This window comes from Canis aureus, chromosome 5 (genome assembly GCF_053574225.1).
Source record: "Canis aureus isolate CA01 chromosome 5, VMU_Caureus_v.1.0, whole genome shotgun sequence".
Classification (NCBI taxonomy): Eukaryota; Metazoa; Chordata; class Mammalia; order Carnivora; family Canidae; genus Canis; species Canis aureus.
The window spans coordinates 36,169,572-36,196,283 of NC_135615.1; the positions used below are offsets into that span (position 1 = coordinate 36,169,572).

General features: G+C 47.9%; 2 long non-coding RNA genes across 2 annotated transcripts in view; both read left to right on the plus strand.

The window, feature by feature from the left end:
• LOC144313963 (uncharacterized) overlaps window positions 1–26,712 on the plus strand; it is a 62,358-nt gene that overhangs the window by 16,472 nt on the left and 19,174 nt on the right. The gene's annotated exons all lie outside the window — the stretch shown is intronic.
• Window positions 1,010–26,701, plus strand: LOC144313962 (uncharacterized). Its single transcript, XR_013379611.1, has 2 exons — window positions 1,010–1,150; window positions 26,521–26,701. It is a non-coding gene; the product is annotated as an uncharacterized LOC144313962 (long non-coding RNA).

Consider the following 26,712-nt stretch of genomic DNA (forward strand, 5'->3'; position numbering starts at 1 on the left):
TTTGACTATGAGAGTCTTCTATTATGTTTAATTGGGGATAGAGAACCTCTGAATAGGTAGAGTTAAATATCAATACTGCAGATGGGTAATGGTATAACGTAGCAAGATGATAGATACCGAGTTTGTCTGGAGTATGTGCTTAGTATTCCGCAGTAATGCTCTTAATCAAGACATTGTAATGTCAGACACTTATAGAGGTTGCAGAGATGATGGAGAGGAGATGCTGGCCCACCAGGTTTCAGGCCCAATCAAGAGAATAGTTAATAAGTCGCTGGGGGCTGGGAAGCAATGACTTCCCTCACAGAAGCAAACCATCAAGAACAGGCACCAATAAACACAAATGTGAGGGTTCTTGGTGACCTCTCCAGAGTCCTAGGAGCCTGGATGGTATGAGGAGATGCTTAGCTATAGTAATGCTGTTTGTTAGAAGACCCCAGTGTGGAGTCCAACCTTGTTTATGAGAGGATTTCTAATGCTGGGTTAGCCCCCATGGATCCAACTCATAATTAGTGTTGTTACATTTTATGCCTTCTTCCTAGGTTATGTAGTCACATTTGTGGACATTTCAGAGAATTTAAAAAAAAATGATGTTTTTGTACCCAGCATTATGCTAAGTTCCAAGGTCATGGTGATGAGCCACAGCTGACTTGATCCTTGTTCTCACAGCCTACAGTCTAGTGAGGAAGGCAGGCAGAAGGCAAATAAATAGGTACATGAGATATTTGTCAATTGTGGGAATGGTGAGAAAGAAACAGTGGGCAAAACTGAAGGTGTACAAGAGGTTTGAAAGAAACAGTGAGCAAAACTGAAGGTGTACAAGAGGTTTGAGATACCTTTAAGGTGTTTTGTAAATGACCTTGAGTTGGAATTTTCTTCTGAATGATTTCCACTGATTAGATGAAAATAATTTTCATTTTTTGTCTCTTAGGTACATTCTGCAGGTCCCTGATGAACCCAGGGAACCCTCCACCATATCCAGGCCCTGGTCCAACAGCCCCGTACCCACCTTATCCACCACAACCAATGGGACCAGGGGCCTACCCTCCAGGACCTATGGGGGGACCCTACCCACCTCCTCAGGGGTACCCCTACCAAGGATATCCACAGTATGGCTGGCAGGGTGGACCTCAGGAGCCTCCTAAAACTACAGGTACTGGGAGTGGGATATGTGTGTATGCGGGTGTGTATGGGCACAGTCCCAGGTCACCAAAGTTAATGTTTGTATGTTTTCTTTGGCAGAGAAGGAACTCTGGCCTTTGTGTGCTATGGTTGACGTTCCCAAAACTTGGAGACTGCTTAGCATGGTTTCTAACCCCTGAGAAGAACTTCTTCCTCAGGAGGCCTGAGGCATTTCTGCCTACTTACCTCTATGTCTTTTATCCCTCTGGGGCTGATGACTTCCTGGTCAATGTGTTTTCTAAGAGTACCTTCTGGAATACTGCTGGGGGGAAAGTATCAGGTGGATTCTTGCTCTCTCAGCCTGTTGTGTTTTTTAGATTTGGCCTGTTGAGATTATTTTCTCTCGGTTTGTTGACCCTCAAGTCATCCTCTTGCCCTTGCTGTTGAGTGGCTGATTTTCTTTACTTCTATGTTTTCAAAATTCTCTTGAACCTAATTGAGTTCTCAGAAGGCCTGTGAGTCTTTCTTGTGTGCTAGAACAGTGTTACTCAAAGTTTACTCTGCAGACAAGTGCCAGTCTCTGAACGGTTGTGATAAGTACAGAGAGTGAGAGTAAACACTCAAGAACTTTTAGAACAATTGGACACTGCTATGACTTTCAAGCAAGTGATCTTGCACTTGAGAAAAAAGTATCAATCCGTGAAGGATTAGAGAGGAAACATCTTGAGAAGCACTGTGCTAGGTGTCTTGGTGACTGTGAGGACTGTTTTATGATTTTTTGGTTTGCATAATAGTTGCTCTCTTATGGTGCCTCTTCAGGTTTTTAAAATAGCTAAGTCTTCCCGAGTGCTTGTTGTATGCCAGGGGGTCTTTTAAGAGCCTTATTTACATTAACATTTAATCCTTGCAACAGTCCTATGAAGCTATTTGCATTTTATGGTGAAGTCATGGAGTCACAGAATGGAGTAATGACTTGCCACAGGTCACCCAGCTAAAAGTGGGAGATTCCAGATTTGAATCCTGATGGTTTGGCTTTGGAATCTGTACCTATAACTTTTTTTTTTTTTTTTTTTTTAAGATTTTATTCATGAGAGACCTAGAGAGGCGGAGACATAAGCAGAGGGAGAAGCAGGCTCCCTGTGGGAAGCTCAATGGGAGACTCGGTCCCAGGACCCTGGGATCACGACCCGAGCTAAAGGCAGACACTCAATCATGAGCCACCCAGGTGCCTAGCACATATAACTTTTTTCCGCCTGGATGACTTCAGATTTTATCAACCACTGCAGGTACATCTCAACTGAAGTGTAAGCGTGCAGTCTATTCTGTTAACTACTATGTACATTGGTAACTGTTCTGTTACAAGAGAGGGAAGGTCGTCTTAGCTGCTGTTAATCTGTGTCTGGTAATCAGTAAGGACTTAGGTTGTGTTGAATGGATAGGTAGCGGGGTAGATGGCTAAGCAGAAACTTAGTCTGTTTATGGTTCAAAGTTCATATTTTTACTACAGAAATTATAGTAAAAAATACCCTGGTTTTTCTCAGGAAACTAGTTTTTTGGAAACCATGTGATTGGAGGTAGCAGGTGCTCATGGGAATGAGGCTTCTCAGGGAATGTAGTTGCAGTATGTCAAGGGTCTCCTGGGATGATATTTACTTTTTAAATTCTTTAAAAAAGATTATTTATTTGTTTATTTATCCATTCATGAGAGACACACAGAGAGGCAGAGACCCTGGCGGAGAGAGGAGCAGGCTCTCTGCAGGGAGACCGATGTGGGATTCGATCCCAGGACCCCAGGATCACCTGATCCAAAGGCAGGCGAGAGCCCCCCAGGGGTCTTTCCTGGGATGATATTTAATAATAGTAACTATGACAACTAGTATTTCTTGATCGTGGTGCCTGCTCTTAGCATCACTTAACCTTCCCAAGACCCCTATATCCCATGTTATAGAAGTAGAATCCAGGGTTGGAGAGGTTGTATGTCAGTTATCTATCATACAGCTTAGCACCCCAAAACTTGGTGGCTTAAAACAACAATGATTATTATTACTGTTTATTATATAATATATATTATTCTCATGATTCTGTGAGTTGGCTTTATGTGATCTCTCCTGGGGTCACTTAATTCAGCTGTGTCAGCTTGGCTGGGAGTAGAATGTCCCAAGATGTCCTCATTCACATGAGTGAAGTCCTGGTTTACCTCCATGTGGCCTCTCTCTACGTGTTGTCTCTCATCTAGCCTATCTCATTGACATGGCAACTGGCTTCCAAGGGGGTGAAAGTAGAAGCTTGCCAGCCTTTTCAGGGATAGGCTCAGAACTGGCCCAGCATCAATTACCCATACTCTGCTGTTCAAAGCAAGTCATAAGGGTGGCTGGATTCAGTAGGAGGGGAACTAGATGTCATTGACTGCCACCCCCTTTTTTAACAGCTTTATTGAGAGATCACTCACATATCCTACACTTAACCCATTCCAAGTGTACGTTCCAGTGGTTCCTAATATAGTTGGAGTTGTGTGAGCATCACCACTGCAATTACAGAACATTTCATCACCCCGAAAGAAACCCATATCCTTTAGCAGTCATCCCATCTCCTTAACCCTCCCCTTCCGTTAATCTGTTTTATCTCTGTAGATTTGCCTGTTCTAGACATTTTTATAAGTGGAATCATATGATATGTGACCTTTTATGATAGGCTTCTTCTACTTAATATAACATATTCAAGATTCATCCATGTCATAAGCATCTGGCAGCATGTTGGTATAGAGCCAGAGGAATTGTTGGTGACCATCTTGGCAGACAGTTCACCACATGGCAGTATGCTCCCAATAGTTCACATCGTCTGCATCTGTCCCACCTCTTTCCAAGACCACGGGAATCTCATCAGTCATTACATTGGCTTCAAGTCCAGGATGTCATCATCCGGTATCTAGAAGCAGGCAGGGCCTCTTCATGCTTCACTCCCCACCCCTCATCCCACTGTGTCCCTAGCCTACACACCTGGGGAGGGACACTCTGTGAAGCTTTCCCTGTATATCCCACCACCTGGTATAAATTACCAGCCCCCCATGCTTCAGCTGTATCCCGTACAGTCTGCTTCCTGAGCACTTCCCTTCTCTGAATTCAGTTAATTTTCAGGTTCTGTGTAATCTGCCCCCTTAAGGTCTGATTTCAGTCAGCCTGGCTTGTACTGTCCTAGTGTAGGCTTTTACCTTTTGAAGCTAGTCAAGACTCTCAAGGCTGCAAGTGACAGTATCCCAGCCTTAAATATTAACAATAGAGGGTTGCCAGAGAACTGAGTAGAGGCTCCAAAATGATAGATGGTGACCAAAACAGACCAAAAAAAGGGACCTAAAGGGCCAGAGACAATGCAAGGAGCAAGAAGGAGAAAAGGGGGGAGGGGGAAGACCTCTAATAGTCTTAGTTATGTGGGAAGATAAATCCTAATGAAATAAGATTAGGGATGCTGTATGAAAAGGAACTCAGGAAGCAAAAGCATTTAGCCAAGAAGAATGCGAAACCAATGTTAGCCCAAGGAATTAGGTCCAAAAAACCCATTCATATGGCCAGCTCTTGCCAACCCAGAATTGAAGGCTTTCTGCCGCAGGTGGAAGGTTGGCATATTGCTATGTAACAGACCACCCCAAGTTAGAGACTCTAATTAGGACAGGGCTTGTCTTGAAAGATCTGTCTCTGCTCCCCTTAATAACTGGGGTGCTGGGTCTACTATGTGTACTTTCTACCCTTAAGTGAGATTAATGAACTCCCCTCTTGGCAATTATGTTTAAAGCATGAGCAAAGGGGTGCTGTCATTTTGGCTCGCATGCGCAGTACAGAGAAACTGTGTGGTTTGGCGGAAGCTTCAGAGGGGAGGGGGGATGGGAGCCCAACAGCAGTTGGACAGGCGAGGTGGGTAGGGAGGGTTAGAAGATAAACACACTTAGATGCTACTATCTTTATTTTTTCTAATTTATTTATTTTCATTTTTATTGTTTTTAGATTTTATTTATTTATTCATGAAAGACACACACAGAGAGAGAGAGGCACAGACACAGGCAGAAGCAGGCTCCATGCAGGGAGCCCGATGTGGGACTCGGTCCCAGGTCTCCAGGATCACACCCTGGGCTGAAGGCAGTGCTAAACCGCTGAACCACCTGGGCTGCCCTATTTTTTTCTAATTTAAATTTTAGTTAAGATACAGTACAATACTGGTTTCTGGAGTAGAATTCAAGATTTATCACTTACAACACCCAGTGCTCATTACTAGCCGTTCGTGTCTTGTATGTGTGTTCCAAACCAGGCTTGAGCTTCTCCACTCTTACTGGCTTTGCTTCCACCTCTTATTATTTCCCTTGAAGGTTTAATATCAGTTTAGCCTTATCCTGTCAGCTCTTTTCTTTTTCAGCAAAATCTTGTACTTCTGGTCCATTATAACAAATCATAGTTCTTTTATATCCAGAAAGCCCACAAAACCCCACATCTGATGTCCTTTCCCCCCTCCTCCTCCACGTGGCCTCGCAGTCGGAAGGCTGGGCATCGTCACAGCACAGCGGCCACAGGAAGCTGGCTTCCCTCATTCTTCAGTGTCAGTGTGCAAAGGTGGAAGCTTCCAGGGCCAACCGCCCCCCCTTTTAATTTTTTTTTTTTTCAGGCATTCCTTTGAAAGAAAAAAAAAGAAGCTTTCTTGAATTTCTAATTTTGAAGCCATTGCAGAAATAATACAGATGATTCTGTGCACCGTTCACCCAGATAGCCCCGAACCTCACATCATTACCATGTAATGATCATGTAAAGGCCCATCTGCTGGGCCTTTTTCCTTGCCAGGCTCAGAATAGTACCTCATCACACTCCATTGGTCCAAGCAGCCCCAGATCTGTGTAGCCGGGACTCAAGAGTTCACTGCTTGGTAGGCGAGTGACAAAGCCACCCTGCAGCATGGCAGATGTATTGGGGGAGCTTTGCTAGCAATCTAGGAAGTCCCAGTGATAATAGGTGGACTCCTGTTCAGTGAGGCATTCTAACTACCAAAACTGTTTCTAGGTTCTCGTGACTATGCCACAGTTATGGAATTTATTTATTTATTTATTTATTTTTTTACAGTTATGGAATTTAAAGTGAAAAATTAAACACAACGTATCTTCGGTCTTACATCAGGAAATTTGTCTTTTGAAGGGAGGTTCTGTGAATTGGTTAAAAAGTAGTGAAAGAGTTTTATTTATTTATTTTTTAAAGATTTTATTTATTTATTCATGAGAGACAGAGAGGGGCAGATACTAGGCGGGGGAGAAGCAGGCTCCATGCAGGGAGCCAGATGTGGGACTTGATCCTGGGTCTCCAAGATCATGCCCTGGGCTGAAGGCAGGCGCTAAACCGCTAAGCCACCCCAGCTGCCCTGAAAGAGAGTTTTAAAAATTCGTCACCAAAATTAAAATGAAAGCTCTTTAGTTACCTCACAGCAGCAGCAAAGGTCCTCAGATGATCAACCAGGTTAGTCACCCTCCCAAGCTCATGGCCGACCTCACTCATTGGCCCTTTCTGCTGAGCCCTCACGTGGCCTCAGAATCCTCCTTACCACAGCCCCCCTGGGCAGCCACTGAATAGGCTGGAATTGTTGAATGAGATGAAACCATTTGCCATTTCTTGCTAGGCTAACCCCCTCTTTTTAGAGAGATTCAAACCAAAGCCCAGAGAGCTTTAGTGACTTGCCCAGGGTCAGCGAGTTTGACTAGGATGTAAATCCTGGTTCCAAGCTAAATGCTTCTCCTTATTTCGTCCTAGAGCTGTGGTCCAGCAGATTCTACATCAGTTCTCAAACACCACCTCAGGAAAATACCTTCTTAGCAGCCCTTCCCCATCTCTCCACTGCCACCTCCCCCCACCACAAAACACAAAAACCTGATAGTTTAGAGCAGGAGGACATGGGCTTCCTAGTGGCAGATGCAAAGTGGAGTATGATTAATGTGGGTGGATTCAAATCCCCTTATTAATACCAGGATCTGGGCACCTTACTTAACCGCCTGATCTTTGCATACCTACCTCCCCTTGGAAACCTCACAATGGCTGTCTTTCTCTCCTTCATCTCTGCTTCCACAGCACCTGGAGCATCTCTGCCACATCGTATGTGCTCAGTAAATATGTGTCAGATGAATGGAAATACCACCATTTTGAAAGGTGGTTGTGAATTCATGTTAGTGGTCTGGGTCCCTTTACCTCTGAGCCCCTTCCGGTGCTATTTACTGCTCGGGAGTCCAGATATTATTAGGGCTTTGTACATGTTATTCTGGTTTAGCATTGTGATATCTGGCAAGGTATTGATTGAAAATGAAATAAATTCAGGGCACCTGGGTGGCTAAGTGGGTTAGACATCTGCTTTTCTGCTCAGATCATTATCTCAAGGTCCTGGAATCACTTCCTGCTCAGGGAGGAGGCGGCTTCTCCCTCTGCCCCTCCCCTCTGCTCATGCTCTCTCTTGCTGTCAAATAAATAAAATAGTTTTTAAACTAATGAAGTAAATTCTATTTCAGCAGAGTCCTTGGGATGGCCCCATGGAGTTCAAAAGCCCAATTGGCCTTTGAACCAGGTTTTGAAGCCTGTAAATCAGGAACTAAAAGTGACCTTTTTATGGTTCTTGTAATTTGAAGATGGAAAAGGGGAGTGCCTGTTCCAGGAGTGCCCTACTGGGTCATTGACCAGTCAGCCAGAAGCTCAGAATGGCCTCCTCTTTGGTCCAGCATCAACAGTTGGGGGCAGGGTGGTGATAGAATGTCATTTTTTTCTTTCTGGACGTTCTTGGTGTCCAATGCTTGTCTCATCGTCATCATGAGGATGGAAGAGGAAGGAATTTAATGGTCTGGCATCTCTGGCTAATTGGCTCAGGGTGTGGAATTACAGCTTGGTTTGTTTGAGCCTTTTAAGCTTTTTATCATCAGAAACTCTGATCAGGTGCTTTCAGTGCCCCAGGAAGCCTTTCCAGCAGAAATAAAGTCCAGCTCAGAACCTTCTTTGCCAGGTATCAAATGACAGAGTGCCACATGGTGCCACCAAAAGCTGCACTGCTTAGGAATCTAGGTGGAGTTTCTTTTTTTCCTCAGGCTTGTTTCCTTTTCTGTAAGATTAGGATTACAGAGTGTGATGGGAAAAAAAAGTAATATGCCTTGGACAGTTGATGGCACATTGGTGGGCACTGAGGAAGTTAGTAGTCTCCTTCAGCCCACATGAATTTTCTGAGTTTTTGCTTGTGGGTGGATAGAGCCAGTGAAAACAGGAGGCCCTTCGGGGTGGTGGGGAAGCCAGTTGCTGAATGTCCTTCCCAGTCTACCTTGAGCATCCCCATGGGCCCAAGGCAACTGGGACAGCTCCTGAGTCATCCTCTGCAGTCATAGCCACGACCTGGTCTCCCTCCTGCTCTTGCCCCTGCTGTCTGTTTTCTGCCTGCCTGCCCAACACCCCCCACCCCTGCCACAGTTTCCCATGTCACTCAGAGTAAAAGCCAACATCTCTCTAGTGGCCAGCAAGGCCTGCTCTGCCCCACCTCCAGGGCCTTCGCTTTTTCTCAGAAACCTGCATACCATGTGGCCTCTTCTGGCCTGTACTCAGCATCACCTAGTCAGAGAGGCCTTTAGCTGCCTCCCGTTGCCCTCCACCTCAGTGTGGCACTGTCTGTCCCTGCCCTTCTCATCCCTTTCCCACTATACTCTCTCATGTTCTTTGGGTGCCTTTCTCCTCCTGCTGGAGCAAGAGCTCCTGGATGGCAGGGACCTGTGGATGTTAGGTTCACTACTCAGTTCCTCCTCTTTGTTGAATGGTTGCGCATCCCCTTCCTCTGTAACACCCTCCACCTAAGCAGGTATCTTATGAGTCCTCCTCTTTCAGGTCTGACCTTGACTTCTTTTCCTACTACTACTTCTTTTTCTTCTACTCCTGGGAGTGGCCCTTGGGCGTTGCTGCTAACTGAGGTTTTGTGCTGTGTGCCAGGCCTGGTGCTAAACACTGGGTATCCTCCACCATTTAATCAGCAGGACAGCTCTGTGAGGTGGTCCTATTAGAGGAATGAGTTTGCCCAGGTCAGAGCTAGTAGGTGGGGAATGGGCATTCTAATACTGGCTCTGACTGGAGAGCCTGTATCTGTGCTGACACCTCTGAGACGGGTGGCTGGTGTCCATGGGCCTTGCTCCTTCACATTTGAAGTCTCCAACTTTCAAATCTGCCTGAGGGCCACACTTGGCATACTTTGTGCTGCTTTGGTTCTTCTTCCTTCTTGGCCTCCTAGTTTATCCTGGTCTCCCACATCTTAATGGCACAGGTTGATAGCCCTGCAAAATATTTCTTTATATCTTATCCTCAGTTTCTCTTTGTTCAATCCATATAACCTTTGTTCTTCCTCTGGCATCTCTTAGCCCATATCCTTGGTCATTCATTTGAATCTTCTGATGTTCAAATGGCGTTTTCATGGAATTCCTTGGAATGCCCTTAGGTTTCACAAGGGCCAGCCTCTTTAAGGCTTGAGCCAGCCCTGTCTGAATTGAGAAGCTTATGGTTTCTGACCCAGCAGGTGGGTATAATCATATTTACTCTGCTCTGAGGAAGAGACAGATCCAGTGGCCAGAAGGATGGAGGCCTCTAGAGAGGGCAGAGGGGGAAGATGAACAAGGAAGGTGGGGCGGTAGTGCTGTTCCCAGACCCAGCACAATACCTAGTGATTCGTGGGACTTCAGAAAGATGTTCTGAATGAACTCTCAGGACCTGTGCAGATGACAGCACACCTGGAGACCAGTGGGAGAGTTGGTTCTGCTGTGATACAGTGTTAACAGAGCCCTTCAAAGAGGGGAAGCTGGGCTACTTAAGGGGTCCCCCTGGGATCTGTGGCTCTTTCCAAGGGCTCTGACAGCTGTTTCTCCCAACTGTCTTGAGGGCTCTCTTTTCCCTATCTCAGAGAGGACTTAGGCCTTTATGATCTGCTGGGCTTAGGACCCGTTGAGCCTTGCTTTGGAGGGGAAGCTGTTCCCTCTCTGCAACATTCCGTTGGCTTCCATTTAGTGTTTGTTACTGGCCTGGGTTTCTGTGTGGTAGGCCAGAGGTTTTGATTTAACTGAAGATAAAGAGGTTCAGCAGTTTCTTCCCCAAACCATTGGGCACACCAGTGAAGGGTTTATACATTTCTTTCACTCTCTGTTACCTGTAGAATAAAGACCAGTATTCCAAAAGGTCTTGAAGCCTGTCATGGTTTGGCCCTGCTAACAGATTGCAGTTCAGTTCCTCAGCCTCACTGGGCCTCTCTTCCCACTTGGCTTTTGTATATGGTATTTCGTCTGTATGCTTGTGAAAAGTCTTCACACACCTCTGTTGGCTCAGGTAACCCCATTAAATCCTTCCCATCCTGCTCATGTGTCACTTGAGTGGCACCAAGTGCTACCTTCCAACCCCTAGTCTAGGTCAGCTTTCTATCCTCCACTAGTTTTTAATTTCATGATCTTGGCTCTATTTATAGTACTAAAGTCTCCTATCATAGCAGAGAGTTTGTCTGATTTGTCCATTTCATTCTCTAGTAACTTCTTGTTGCTTCATTAAAGATGAAGAGTTTAAAGAGAGGCAGGAGAGGGGACAGGTGAGACTCTGGAATAAACTTTTTTAAGTTGTTCAATGCTGGGCTTGAATTTGCAGAAAAGACTGCACTACTTTTCCCTTCCTCACTTTATTCATTTATTTGCCTGTGTTCAGAGTAAAGTATTTGCTGTGTAGCGCAGGTTGGGGCTTTGTTGCAGGGCTGGATGTCAGCTGTGTGAGTGGTCAGAACCCAGAGATGGAGCTTCGAGTCATCCTTGCCTCCACCTAGCACTCCCCTGACTTCTTCTCTGGCCCGTAAACATAGTGACAGCTCATGCAGGATTTTTTTTTTTTTTTTTAATTTCACTTATCCAGATAAACCGTCATCTGAAATCATTTTTGCATTTTTACTTCCTAGGCAGTTCTTGTTAACATGCCTGTGTCATTTGTACCTGGCTGCCATTGTAGTGCAGAGTCCTGGTGTGTTCTGTCTCTTTCCCTTATTTGTCACAAGCATCTTTCCTACAGGGCAGGGTTTCTAACCTCACAGTTGACATTGGGACTGGATGATTTTATTTTAAGATTTTATTTTTTATTTTTTAGAGAAGGGGAAGAGGCGCAGATGGAGAGAGAGAACCTTAAACAAGCCTCCACACCCAGTGCGGAGGCTGGCTCAGGGCTCAATGTCAAGACCCCGGGATCATGACCTGAGACAAAATCAGGAGTTGGATGCTTAACTGACCAAGCCCAGGTGCCCCTTAAAGATTTTACTTTTTAAGTAATCTCTGCACCCAACATGGACCTTAATCTCAGAACCCAGAGGTCAAGGGTCATGTGTTCCTCCTATGAGCCAACCACATGCCCCTCCCTGCTGGACAATTTGTTTGTTAGGGTGTTAGGGTTGGGTGGGGTTTTCTCCTGCCTTGTAGGATGCTTAGCAGCATCTCTTACCTTTATCTACTAAATGCCAGTAGTATCTACCTAATGATGGCAACCAGGTTGTTTGCAGACATACCAGATTGCCTAAGGGTCCAAATAATCTTCCTTTGAGAGCCACTGAGATGGAGTCTGCATAATGAAAGATTTAAGTTGCTCATTGCTTTTAAGCCCAGTGGCAGAAAGGGATTTCCTAATCAATTTTCTCAGCAGCTGAAAAATACAAGAGGTTTTTTGGTGGCCTGCTTGGGAAGAAGGCTCTGGGAACTTGGAACTATATAGAACTCCCTTCCGGGCACCTGAGTGGCTCAGTGGTTGAGCATCTGCCTTTGGCTCAGGTCGTGATCCCGGAGTTCTGGGATCCTAGCATCAGGCTCCCCTGAGAGAGCCTGCGTCTCCCTCTGCCTGTATCTCTGCTTCTCTCTTGTCTCTCTCATGAATAAAACAAAACAAAAAAAACTCCCTCTTGACCTTTGACTGGACAGCTTGGGTTTCTGAGTCTCTTTTCAATCTGGCACTGGAGAATGTTGAGTATTTGATACCAGTCCCTATTTATTTATTATTTTATTTATTCAGGAGAGACACAGAGAGAGAGGCAGAGACACAGGCAGAGGGAGAAGCAGGCTCCCTGCAGTGAGCCCGGTGTGGAACTCGGTCCCAGGATCATGCCCTGAGCCAAAGGCAGACCTTTAACTACTGGGCCACCCAAGTGCCCCTCAATCCCTATTTTAAAACCAGCAGGAGGGCATGTGGCTGGCTCAGTCAGAGAGTGTTTGACTCTTGATCTCAGAGGTTGTGAGTTGGAGCCTCATGTGCAGTGTAGAGATTACTTAAAATCATCAAAAAAAAAGAAAAAAGAATAGTTTGAGTGTTGTGGTCCATGTTTTAAACTAAAACTAGCTAAATAATACAGCTAATACTTAAATGGTTACTATGTGTCAGGCACTTTTATATAGTAACTTATTTCATCCTAGGAACAACCCTGTGAGGTGGATCTATAATTTATTATATAAATTATATATAATATAGATGAAGATTCTGAAGCCTAGAAAAGACTAACTTACTTACATTCACCCAGCTAGGAATTGGCAGAGCTGGGATTCAAAACCAGTCCAACCCCAAAGCCCACGGCCCTCATTGTCTACTATTTACTGGGCACCCCGTGAGCTACCTGATGCAGGGCTGAGAGCTTTATGAATGTGGCTTCCCTTCTCCCAGTGTCCTTCAGGCTAAGTGGTATTCTCCTAGATTTCACACATGTGGAACTGCGGTCTTAGAGAAGTTGCCATGTCTTGCCCTGGGTTCCCCTCGCCCCCTTCCCGTGTCTGACCCAGAGCTGGACTCTGTGTCAAGTGGCCTCCCATGAATGAGTAAAATAAAAATTTTCTACCTTCATCTTCCTGTTTCCCTTGGTTCAGGCACTAAATAAATGGTAATATTTCTAATTAGAACTTGTTCTTCAGGTGCTTTGTCTACATTATCTGATTGAACCCTTAGAGCAGTGATGGTGGTTTCCCATTTTAGAGATGAGAATGAGATTTGGAGAAAGGAAGTAACTTACCTAAAGGCAGAAAGTAATTTCCTGAGCCATAAATTGAACCCAGGTCTGTCTGATTTCAAACTGTATTCTTAACTTTTATGCTCTTTTGCATTCCATTAGGAAATATCCTTAATTAAAATACATCAAAATTAGGAATAGTGTTATTGGTTAGCAGCGGTAAGGGAAATGGGTTCTATGGGTAAAGTCCAGTTCTTTATGGAGACACTCCACTGCAGCTCTGTTCTTTTCACAAAAACAGGTGAGCTTGGCCTTGAGTGAATGCATTGGGCTCTCAGTACCAGCTTTGACTCTTGTTCCACACACTTGTGACTTCAGGCTTTAACTTGATAGATCTGCTCAGCAGTGGACAGTGCTTTGATGACGTCCCTCTAGCGACTGCTGTAGGTGTCATGGACCTGGGCATCATGTGTGCTCACGAAGACTCTGGGGGACCATGGGCTCCTAAACATAGCCTCGGATGTTTCCATTCTCTTGGATATACGAATGTATTCTGGTCTGGTCAGATGCTTTATGCAAAACACTCTCTGTTTTGCCTTTTCAGCAGCCTTAGCCTGCCCAGCACTCAGGGATAATGGAGTATAAAAAGGCAACTGCTCTTGCAGATCCAATTACTGACCTGGTTGGTGGGACGTGCTCATTGCCTGCTGACTGGGAGCTGCTGAGTTGGCTAGACCTTGCTGTCCCAGGGGAACAGAAGTTGTGTGTGTGTGTGTGTGGGGGGGGGGGGGGTCCTCACTAGCTCCCAGGCCAGTTTGCCTCATTGTCCTTAGCCCCTTTTCCCCAGGTATGGCCTAGGTTTTCTGCTCTAATGCTACTTTTACCTGTACATTCATTTTATCTCTTGCTGGAGCTTTTTAAGGCTACGTTGATAGAAACAATGAGGAAATGGGTTAGGTGGGCATAAAGGGGACACTGCTTTGGTTAAATGGCATCTTGGGAATCAGAAGGTGCTTCTAGGACAGAGCCAATCAGTCTCTAGGATTGGAGCCAGGACTGTGGGGTTTGGACCTCCCTGGGAGAGTGGGCTCACCTGGAGTGACAGGAATCTGGCCCTAGAACATACCCTTCCAGGCAGTCACTAGGCATGAGCTGTGCTGGAGGGGCCAGCTCCGGGCTCTGGCCATACCTACCCCCGCTGGTGTGGTGAGGTACCTGCACAGACCTAGTGCCAGCTTTCCAGCGGTCACTGTGGTTTGCCTTAGTGGGGGAGGAATCGATATTCCAGTGATACTGTGGCTCTCCAGGGTTGTCCTAAAAAGTAAGACATGACACATTTAAACATTTTAAAACTAAAGTGTTTCTAGTGCGAAGATGATCGGTGTCCACATCATTGGATGAAGGCATATCCCCACAGCTGCTACACTGGTGTGGTGACCCCAACCAGCATGACTGGGACAGTGGCTTTTCCCACATCCCAACTTAGGGCATCTCTGCCACCCCCCAGGCTGCTGCTTCTGGGTTACACTCCTGTTCTCTCACAGAGAAACATGGCCTTGGTCTTAAGATAACTTTTTAAATTACAGAGATAGCTCTTCGACATAGAATGTAAATAACTTTGCTCTCCAGAGATAGTAGTTAATATTTTGGTAAAAATCTTTTGTTCTGTGTCCAGTTTTTTAAAAAATATTTTATTTATTTATTCATGAGAGACCCAAAGAGACAGAGGCATAGGCAGAGGGAGAAGCAGGCTCCCCACAGGGAGCCCAATTTGGGACTCCAGGATCACGCCCTGAGCTGAAGGCAGACGCTCAACCACTGAGCCACCCAGGCATCCCTTTGTGTCCAGTTTTTTATGAAGCAGCCCTTGTTGAATTTCAACTAGTATGTTAGTCTCTGTTCAAGGAATATATTTGCAGCAACTTTAATACTACATGAAAGTGTTGTTGGGTCTGTTTTTTTTTTTTTTCCCTTCATTTTCAGTTCCTCAAATCCTGTATATCCTTAGCTGCATCTCCGCCCTGTAGGCTACACAGGTGTTCAGGAGTGGTGATCATTTGTCACTGAAGGTTCCATTTTAAATATTTTATTTATTTATTTATTTGAGAGAGGAAAAAAACAAGCAAGGGGAGGAGCAGAGGGAGAATAAGCAGACTCCATGCTGAGTGTGGAGCCTGATGTGGGGCTTGATCCCAGGACCCTGAAGTCACTACTTGCACTGAAATCAAGAATTGGATGCTCATCTGACTGAGCCACCCAGGCACCCCTGATGGCTCTGTTTTAGATGTCAGTCCCTCTGTTGACTTCATGCAGGAGTGTCCCTTCAGTGCATAGTATTGTTTTGAAAGAGCTCAGTACAGGGTAAAACTCGAACACAGGTTGCTTTTCCTTTTTACCTTTTATTTAGTTCTTTGAATAACAGCAATGATAATAGCTACAGTTTGTTGCCTGTTTTTACTTTGTGCCCGGCACTGTGCTAACCGGTTTTCAAGGAATTGATCATATAATCTTCATAACAATCCCAAGAGATGGGTTATTTTATTGTTCCAGTTTTCGTGTTAGGAAACTGAGCCACAGATAGGTTAAGGGCATTGCATCTTACTTAAATGGGCTGGATGTAGCAAGCATAACCCCTGAATTTGGTAAATCTGTATCTGGAGGAGCTGGCCCTTTTGAAGTACAGGAGTGAAGAGGACTCTGTTCTTACTCTGTGAGCTGAGCCAGCAGTTGGGTAGGGGCTGAGGAACCCACAGAGACAGACCAATGAATGGATCCTGACACTATTTATAGCTTGCCCTAGTCTTTTGTTCCAGACTTGCCTGGCTCCCCTCCTTCAGGAAACATTGATTTTCCTATCGACTCTTCTAGAAAGCCTTATCAGCTTGCAGCAGGAAGCTTGCTGCTGTAGCTGTCAGGTTGCCGCTCTTTTGGTTTTGAGAGTACTGTTCCCTGCCTTTTCCCATTGCTGGGCTCGGTGGCTTTTTCCTCATTTGATCAAAAGTGGCACACTTTCTATAGATGTCCTTAGAATTTAAAGGCTGTCTGTAGCTGAAGAAGCACATAGAGCCCTCTACCCACTATACCCCTGCCCTGCCCACTGTCCTTCTGGGATGTTCCTGGAGGCAGGGTGTTATGCGGAGAGCTTTTTCCTTGGGGTCCTAAGCATCTGACCCTTTTCCCTGATTAAAGGCCATAAATTGGGAGTAGCCTGGGAAAGATTTCAGTTTCCTTAGGGAAAAATCATCATTAGATTTTTTTTTTTTTTTTTTTTTTTTTGGTTCCCTCTGAGCTTTTCCCACTTATCCTTGAAATGACTCCCCTTGGTAGCCTGGGATACTTTGTAGCCTGATGGATTTTAGAGAAAGTCAAGATTTGACTTGTTCTTAATGGGTAAAAAATGGATTTTTGCTTTTGGGTGGGGTGTGTTTCATGGGTAGCTTTATAAAGGATCAGTATCTGCCTTCCCCCCCCCCGCCCCCGGTCCAAGTTCCCTTGGGCAGCCACAGGTAATAACCACAATTCCTGGAGGCTGTGGACAGAATGCCCTGTGCCTGTAGATCCGAAGGAAAGGCTCCCAAAAGGCCTGTGTGGAGAAGGCATTTTCTGTGGGGTCCACCCTCCCTAGGTTAGCCGGCCTCTGGACCCTGAGCTCCCTTTACTCGCTTGACTCCCAGCATATCCTCCTGGGCAGCTTGGTCCCTCTGGGATAAACTGCCTGCTTCCCATACCAAGGACTGCTCTCAGCTGTTGCAAGAAAGTTTAGGCCAAGTGAGGTCTGTTGAAGGGTTTGAGCTGACAGAGGAGGAAGTGGCTCCCTTCCTTAAGAGCTTAAAACTGATGAGTCTTCATATATTTTTTATAAAGATTTTATTTATTCATGAAAGACAAAGACATAGGCAGAGGGAGAAGCAGGCTCCCTGCAGGGAGTCTGATGTGGAACTCAGTCCCTGGACCCCAGGGTCATGACCTGAGCCAAAGGCAGACATTCAACCATTGAGCCACCCAGGCACTCCTTATATTTTTTCTTAGTAATGCTTGCTGTTGCTTCAGAGAATAGCCAGCTAAGTCTATACCTGCAGCTTGCTTGGGTAGTGCCAAGGAGAAGTAGATGCTTCTTTTACCCCATTTCTGAGTCCCTTGTTTATTCCTCAGAAAGACTCTTGTATAAAGTGAAAACTGCCTATAGAATCTCTCTACCAGCTTTATGTTAGGCCTGTGTTGCTTCCAGGTGCTCACCAGTTAGGGAGCCCTACCTTCCCACCTTCAGATCCCTTGTCTTGGAAGGAACAATAGCAGCTGAGTACCCCTTGTATACTAGGCCCTGGCCTGTGTGGATTAAGTCATTAAGTCCCTGAAGAACCCAATGAGGGAATAGGTGCTATTATTCTCCCCATTTTGTAGGTGAGGAACCTGAGCGTGGGAGACGTGGTCACACCTTCCAGCTGGCACCTGGAATGGACACCAGGGTGTCCAACTCCAGGGCTCCCTCTCCTCCTCCCTCCAGGGTTCCTTGGTGAGCTACTAGGCCCAGGAGCAATCTCTTGATTCTGCTTGTGCTATGATCTGGGGAAGGGGAGCTCCCATCCACAATGATGGCAGAGCTGCAAGAGTTGAATGTGCTGGGCTTTCAGAGTTTGCTGAGATGCTCCTGTTCTCCACACGTGGTGGTGCTGTAAATAAACACCCTGCTTTGGGCAGCTGAACACTGTTCAGTGGATTGGAGCAGGTCGCATGCCTTCTGTCATTCTTGACACATTGGAGGCTCCCCACGTGGCTACTCCATCTCCATGGCTAAGCCCGCTTAGTTCCCTCACTTTGGGGTTTTCATAGTAAGGATTAGCCTGTCTTTTGGAAATGGAAATTTTCTGGCAATGCAGTGGTAGTTGGTTGATCTGGTAGACTTTTTTTTTTTTTTTTTAAGATTTTATTTATTCGTGAGAGACACAGAGGCAGAGACACAGGCAGAGGGAGAAGCAGGCTCCCTGTGGGGAGCCCGACGCAGGACTTGATCCCAGGACCCTGGAATCATGACCTAAGCCAAAGGCACATGCTCAACCACTGAGCCACCTGGGTGTCCCCATAGTAGACTTTTTTTGATCAGGCTTCAGTACCAAGCTAGCCAGAATTCCTCAGTTGACCACAGAAAGAAGCTGTTTCCCTGAACCCAGCCCTGTCTCCTGGCTAACAGAGTTCTAGTCACAGTCTTATCGACCAGGCCACCCCCTCCGTCTTCCTTTCTCCACTGGGGAAATCTCTGGCATCACATTCACCAAACGTCACATCTCAGTGGGTGAGGACCTGCATTTGGGGGTGATGTTGGCATGTGGCAGGGTTACAGGACAGAAGGGGTTGTTGTGGAGGACACAGTGGGGACCAGGCACCCTATACATTTCTTCCCAAATCTATAAGCATGACCATTATTGCTCATGGTGGGCAGGGAGCTAGGAAGGTAGACAGTCCTTACAAGTGAAATCTGCCTTGAATCCCCTCCCCATGTTCATTGAAGATGGTCATCCATTCCATCCCTGACCTCAGAACTCACCTTGTACTTAACCAGGGCTCTAAACTGAGGTACATTCAGGTGAAAACAGAACTCTTTATTATTGCAAAATTAAGCCTGACAGTAGGAGGAGGAAATAACCTGGGGTGTTTTGCATGAATGTATCTGTTAATCAGTAACACAAGAATCTCGTACACCTAGAAGCCAGGTATGGTCTATATACCTAAGATAAAAAACACACTTTGTATTCAGTAAAAACAATATGGCAATGTTTACATTGTTCCAAATGCAGCAAGTCCTGTTTGAATGAGACTCCTGAGGCTGGCAGCTCAGTGTGAGTCAGACTAGTGTTGCTGATAACAGAACAGCCTGTACCTCTCTGTGCCTGGACACTAATTGGTAGAACCCAGCAGCTACCACCTTGGCGATATCTGCCCTTTGGGGCAAGTTTCAAAGAGCCAGCTCCCCTCCAAGTGAACTACCTCTCCATTTTTTTTCTGTAACCCAGTGCCTGAAAACCAGGAAAATAATAATTTTTCTGATTTTGGGGATCCCTGGGTGACCAGCGGTTTAGCGCCTGCCTTCTTTGGCCCAGAGTGTGATCCTGGAGTCCCGGGATCAAGTCCTGCATCGGGCTTCCTGCATGGAGCCTGCTTCTCCCTCTGCCTGTGCCTCTGCTTCACTCTCTCTGTCTCTGTCTCTCATGAATAAATAAATAAAATCTTTAAAAATAATAATAATTTTCTGATTTCTCTTTTAGCTTCCAAAATCATGACAGTGATTGTCTTATATTCAAGAGCCAGAGACATTGGGAGTTTGTGGTTTCTCATCTCTTGCTCTCTTCTTGCTTTGTTTCTCTGATTCCTTGGTTCTAAGCATCTTTCCTCCTGTTCAGTGGGGTATGAAATAACAGATAGTATGTTAACCACCTTCCTTGCATCCCCTCCTTGGGGAATGGGGGGAGGATAGTGAATCTTTCAAACCCACTTCCTGCTGAGGGAGGAGCTCTCACATGGGGGGCATGGGGCTTGATTCTACAACCCATGAGATTGTGACCTGAGCTGAAACCAAGAATTGGATGCTTAACTGACTGAGCCACCCATGAGTCCTATGTTTTGTTATCCATTCCTCCATTGATGGACACTTGGGCTGCTTCCACTTTTTGGCTGTGAATATGCTGCTATAACATGGGTGCACAAATACCTACTTGTTCAAGTTCATGCTTTCATTTCCTATGGGTAAGAGTTTTAAAGCACAAGGAGCATGATGTCTTTGAAGGTCAGTTTCTGATAAATACACCACCACCACCTCCCCCGCCAAGAGCGAGGCTTACAGACCAAAACTGAGCTTTACTCACCGTCTAATTTTAGACCCAGACTTAAGTACCGCTGGTCACTTGTAACATCACGCTTCATTTTGATATTTGATAGGCTTTTACAGCGTGTTACAGTTCCACTTTTACATATTACCTGTCATTGACTACACTTAGTTGGCCATTTCCTTGTGATTGTGGAGGCACCTTCTCACTTGGTAGTTGTCCTAGACAGGACACCTTACTATAGCTGGCTTACTCTTGGGTACAAGGCTCTTTCTGAGTTTGCCCCCCCAACCCAAGTTGGCCTGGTCTTTTGGCCTTGTTCACAGATCTGGCTCCATCTTGGGACCTAAAACCCTGAACCCACTGACAACTGAGGCTGTTGAGGCTTCCTGTCTTCCCCCCTCCAGGGCAGCTTTGTGAGGCATAATATTCTCCCCCATGTCTGCTGGTTCTTATAATTTGTTTTCATTTCATCCAGTTCTTGGTACAGCCTTTAGCATTAATAGAATTATATGTGAAGTTTTTCCTCGGAAAGTACAACATTTTCCTGAAATACCTTGGCATTTGGCATTGCTATAGGAACTGGTTTTTTCCCTGCACCAGTTTAGACCTAGTCCTAGGACCCTTGGTAACTGGTGAGCTTTTGATGGATCCAGCTGTCCTGTCCCAGGTCTACCTCCAGATGAGACTTCCTTAGTGCCCCTCTGCACTTGGCAGACAGGCTCAGGAGGTAGAGATAGCTGGGTGTGAAATTCTTTTCTTGATGGTTATTCTCTTAATTTCTTACTAGACATTGTCCACGTTTGCAGATGAGCCAATTTCTGGCTCTTCTGCATAAAGACGCTGTGAATCACCAGTGCCTTGGAACTCTGAGCCCATGACAGGATGAGACCATGGGCTGTGCAGTCCTTATAAAATGGGGCCAGGACCCTGCCCCTGCCCACTGTGACCATCTGTGCTCGGCTGGAAGGTTTTTGGTGCTGTGTATTAGCAGAAATGGCATGTTCCTCATCCCCATTCCCTCCCGCCCCGCACTGCCTTTCTGTGTGTCAGGCCCTGTGGGGGCAGTGCTGATGGAAGGCCCATTCCCTGCACTTGAGGAACTCCGAGTCTAGGTAGGGCATTTAGAAATCCTGATGACAAACCAGCTATTTCTGAGATGATCCTGGGCTTGTTCTGTTCCAGTGACATGAGGGAAATGGTACGATGGCTGGCGTACTGTGGGAAGGTCTCCTGTGCTTACTCCCAAGCTATTCTGGGCTCTCAGCCACACAGACTGCTGGGCACTTTCCCTGTCATCCAGAGCCTTGCCTAGGCCCCATCTCTGTTTCAGTGCCGCCTTCTTAAGTACCGTTTGGTATTTCCAAGGCTGTTCTCGAATGACAGCAGTGATAGTGTGGTAGTAGCAGTTCAGTCAGAAAGATGCTTCCTGGGCTGGGTCAGGAAGGCCCCTCAGAGGAGATGCTTAGAACTCCAGGTGATGGGGACCGTGCACCTTGGTGATGCAGAGGTGAAGGATGACGATGAGAACATCTTTGCTCCTTTTCTCTTCTGCTGTTCTCAGGGCCAGCTGTTAGCTTCTCCTCCTGTCTGGCACATGGCTCCAGGGCCCGGGAGGGGAGATCAAGCCATATCTTGTTGCCAGTGCATTCTCATCTCTATGGGGCCTCATTACAGATACCACTATGAACCCTGCCTTTTCTGTAGGTGGGAACACTGAGCTTCTGAGAGGTAAAGGGAAGGGTTGAGTCAGGGGAGGCTGCCTTGGGGCCCAGACTGAGAAGGAAGGAATTAGAGTCTTGTGAACCTGGGGATGCTGAGAGAAGGCATCAGTACTTCCAAGTACTGTGGCTCTTGCTTTAGTGCCCTGATGGTCGCCTTGTCTGGGTTTGTTTTAGATGCTGGAGAGTGAGGGACCAAGTCTGCCAGAAAGCAGATCAGCTGCTTCTCAGAGGATCAGAAAGATAGGGGTGGGGTGTGGAAGGAGAGCTGTTCACACAGTAACACAACTTCAAGTTATGTCGCTGGCCTAAACGTTGGGAGGGGCCTGGCTAGTGAATCAGGCAGCTATTTTTGGAGCTGACGTGGAGAGGGGATGTTCTTCTGCCCTGGGCAGGCCAGCCAGTCTTTGGGCAGGGAGCGAAGGGGGAGGGTTGAGGGAGTATACAGATCCTGGAGGCTGGCTGGTATCTGTGCTCACAGGTGTCACTGTCTGCATGGGAAGGCTGCTGACTGGCAGGTGCCTGAGAAACCCTCAGTGGGGTTTCCTGCTGGGATGGGTGGCCACAGAGCCGCCTGGGCTGTCAGTCGATGAGATGGGTTGTCACTAGGCATGGGCTGCACAGTCCAGATACAAGTGTCTCTGGCCTGTGGATTACAGCCTCTGTGCTCTTTGTACCCATGCTGGTCCGGTTCTCCTTCTCTCCCAGACTCAGCATAGCAGCCCCTTGTTCCCTGCCCCTGGAAGCTACTCTGTCCCCAGCCCTGCCTAAGTTTCTCACACTCAGACCATGCCCCCCTGAGCCTGACTTTGGGCTCTGATGCCATGTGGTTGGTTGAGCCAAAGAAGAAGGGATGGGGACTGTGTATGTATGTGTGTGGGTTGAGATGAGGGCAGGGCCCTGAGCTCCTGGCAGGTCCCCTTCTGGCATTTTTATGTTCTTCCACCATGGGTCTGCTAGAAATGGGGCCTGGCTCTGTTCCTTCGCCCCCTTCCCTCAGACTGGATTTGGCCATATCCTTCCCCTGGGCTGAACCTGCTGTGTCCTTCAGACAGTGAAGAGCCAGCTTACCTAAGTACAGCCTTTTGCTCCCAGGATGGCCTCTGACTCTGCCTCCCAGCCTCTTGCTCTTTCTGTGGCTTCTCCTCAGAGTCTGGGTGAGACCCCCCTTCCCTCTACCTGTGTGGAGCTGTCTGCAACAGGCTCACTCAGTCAGGGGAGGGGTCTGCCTTGCACGGTCATGGTCATTTGAAGAATGGTGAGGACCCAGGGAAAGTTGATAGAAAGCTTTACAGTATACTAGGTGCTGTGCGAAGCATTTTACATGCCTGGTCTCCTGATTTTCCCAGCAACCTGTGAAGTGTAGATTACCAATGTCCCTCTTATATTACAACATTGGAAACTGAGGCTGAGAGAGGTTGTGTCCAAGGTTATGTGGCCAGTGTGTAGATGAGCCTATATTTAAATCCAATTTGATAATGTCTCATTAAAATCTCTGTTCTTGGGGATCCCTGGATGGCTCAGCGGTTTGGCACCTGCCTTTGGCCCAGGGCGTGGTCCTGGAGTCCCTGGATCAAGTCCCACACCGGCTCCCTGCATGGAGCCTGCTTTCCCTCTGCCTGTGTCTCTGCCTCTGTCTGTCTATCTCTCTGTCTCTCATGAATAAATAAATAAAATCTTAAAAAAAAATAAAATCTCTGTTCTGAAATCCTAATTGTGGTGCCTCCCACTAAATTGGAATAGGGTGTTTTTGGGAATTGTGACCTGGATTGTAGTAACAGTGTCAGGGAGGATTCCTTCTCTGCTTCTCTCTGAACTTCTGTCTCCAGGATCTGGTGAGAAACCTACTGCCTTACACACACGTGCGCACATGTACTCACACACACACACTCTCTCTCTCTCTCATTCTTCCTGCTGAACCTCAATTTCCTGGGAAGAGATCCTGTGGCAGCTGTAACAGGCAGCTGGGGAGATGGGGACAGAGCCTTTCTGAGAACACAGCTAGCACCCCCTGTGGGTTGGATCTTGTGTGTTGGAGGGTGGGGTGGAGAGTACATGGACTTCCTGCATGGGCTGGTCTTTGCTAGGTGGTCTCTGCCCACCCACCTCAGTAGTGAGCATTGCAGGGGCTTCGGCATAGCCCTCTGCTCTGTGAATGCAAGCCTAAGTGGACACCTGCCTCCTCCCAGCAAACCTATCCTGACCTCACCCAGCTTTCTAGAGACCAGAGTTCTGTACCCACCAAATGCAGGCTTTGGTGTTTGAAACCCAGAGGAAATTCACCACAGAGTATCAGTACTTTCCTTTGGGTTATCAGTTGTTCCCTTGCTAGCCTTCACACTGTGCATGTGCCTAGAATCAGGTTCCCTGACTCATGAAGAGGAAGCACTGGGCTACCTCCCATGTAGCACTCCAAGGTCTCCTGAAAGGGACTGTGAGGCCGACTGAGTCACGACGGGGCTAGTCTGAGGAGCAGCCTTCCTCGCAGAGGCAGACCGGTCTGATCTCGGTCTTGAAAAAGCAAAGAAACTTGACTGTGAAGTACCTGGGGCCCTCAACAGGGTTGGGTAGCAGGGCTGCTGAAGATGGGAAGGTACAGACTCCTGGGATCCATGCACGCTGACTAGATAGTCCAGTGGCCATGGAGAAAGTGCTGGAAGAAGCAGGAGCCTAGATGTTTTGTGTCTTTTTAGAGACGGGGGAGGGGCAGAGGGAGAGGAAGAGAGAGGGAATCCTAAGCTGGCTGCTTGCCCAGCATGGAACCCAACACAGGGCTCGATCCCATGACCCTGAGATCATGACCTGAGCAGAAATCAAGAGTCGGACACTTAACTGATCGAGTGATGCGGGCCCCCCAGCCTGCATGTTGTAAGCAAGCAGCAATGTGATGGGCATTAAGTGCAGAATAGCAGGAGTGTGCTACCCCAGAAGGCAGGAAACACGTGAGTGCTGCCTTCTGGCTGGTTTTGGGCAGACCACGCGGTTGCCTCCTCCGTAAATGGCCCCCGGTGTTTCTTGCCTGTGTAGGCGAAGGGCTGTACAGACCTCAATGACAAAGATAAGAATGAGGCAGGTGGCGCCCAGGAGCAGCAGGCAGCTGCCTTGGCTGAGGTGCTATGTGTCCCATGTCCGCGGAATCCAGGGCGGCAGCGGTAGAAGCGTCAGGGGCACGCTTCCAGGATGGAGGAGGGGACGAGCCCAGTGGCCTAATCGCTGGCCAGCGGTTTGCGGGCGCGGGGGCTGCTCTTGGGGTCTGGTGGGGAGGTGCTGAGGGCCCTGGCGGTGACGTGGCGGTGGCGTGAAGGAGGGGCTCTGCGGAAGAAGCAAGGAGAAAGAGCACGATGTTGGCCTTCAGGGTCGAGCAGAAAGCAGAGCCGGGGATGGTCGGGGACCTGAAGGTGGCCCTCAGACGGCTGCAGGCCCCTCCGGGGTGTGCACGCGCAGAGACGCGTTGCTCCTTCTCACTCGGTACCTTCATTCCCTGGGCCTCGCTCGGCACCCGGACCCACACTCACAGGGGAAGAACCAGAGAGGCTGGGGCTGGTTTGGTAGCTCCTGTGGTGCCACCCGCCGGTGTTGCCGCAGCAGGAGGGACCTTGGCAGCGGGTGCCATTTGGAGGGCCTCTGGCGCCTGAGCTCCTCAGAGGGGTGGGGAGCCAAGCTGGGACTCCACCGCGCTGCGTTTGCCCAGAGCTGCCCTGTGGGGCGTGTGTGATAGGTGGGGCCAGGTCAGGCCAGGAGGAACTGGGAGCACGGAGTCCGGGGAGCTGGCCCCGGCGGGTGGGGGTGGTGTGTCTCTGTGACAGTGACATGGGGCAGGCTGCTGGGACGGAGGCCGGTGCCCCCAGGGAGCCCACGTCGGCCACGGCCAGCTGCCCCCCGGGGCCCCGGGAGCAACAGTCCAGGAGCAGCCTTCCTTGCGCGTGGCTTTGGGGTCAGACAGGCCTGGATTGAGGAAGACGTAAAATGGGAAGTAGAAGCCTCTCCCTTGTACAGACCACACGGGCATGCTTGTACCTCGCGGCCTCGTTGGCAACGTGGAGGAACCAGCTTGGTCTTGTTAGTGGCCGTTCCCTTTGGGCTGCACCGCTTCAGCCAGCTCTTCAGGCTGCCGCTGGCACCGAAGTGGTTGGTTGCTTGGGGTCATTTGGTTCCGTGGTACTCACACATATCTGGACACTGAGACTATTGTTTTTATAGGAAAAATCTTAAATGTGGATTTTGTGGTTAAAAATTGGATGTACCCCACCTGCCCCCTGTTCTTTTTTTTTCTTTTAATTAGTTGAGAGCAAGCGTGTGCGCGCTAGCTGGGGGAGGGGCGAGGACAGGAAGCCCAGATGGGAGCTCAGTCCCAGGGCCCTGGGGTCACACCCTGTGCAGGAGGTGGCAAGCCTCGATCCCCCAGTTTACACTTGGGACAGTGTCTGAGACAGACTTGCTGAGGGCGACACAGCCATTGGTGAGGATTAAATGAGATATGCCGCCAAGCTTCCAGCCAGTGCGTGCCACACCCCACTGCAGGCGGGGCTTACTCCACACTGGGTCACTTGGGACAAGCATTGCACTGGGTACAGGGTTGAGTTTCACTGTCAGCTTGGGGAAGAGGAGGTGATAGGACACAGTGGTCTGACAGCTGTTGAGCAGATGTCCCCTGCGTTCCTACATTTAAGAGATGTTCCACGAGTTCCTGATGTGTGCCAGACGCTGGAGCAGAGGTGGAACAACGACCCGGGCAGGCATGGCTCCCGCTCTCCTGGGACTGACCCCGCCCAGGGACTGTGGGGACCAAGAGCCAGTCTTCCATGGCTTGTGCCCGCTGCTGCCCACCTAGGATGCTCCTGCCTCTATCCCCTCTGACTGGATCTCTCTCTCCCCTGCCCTGCCCTCAGTGTACATGAGGGAACAAGAAAGGAAGACGGATGCTGGGTGTCAGGCGGCCCTGGCCGCATGCTGGACTGCTCTCTGCTGTTGCTGCCTCCTGGACAACTTGGACTGAGCAGCCGGGACCAAGTGCTCCCTCCAGGCCCACTGCCTTCTGTTACTGCAATAAACAACTAGTGTTGTGCCGTGCCATTTTTTTC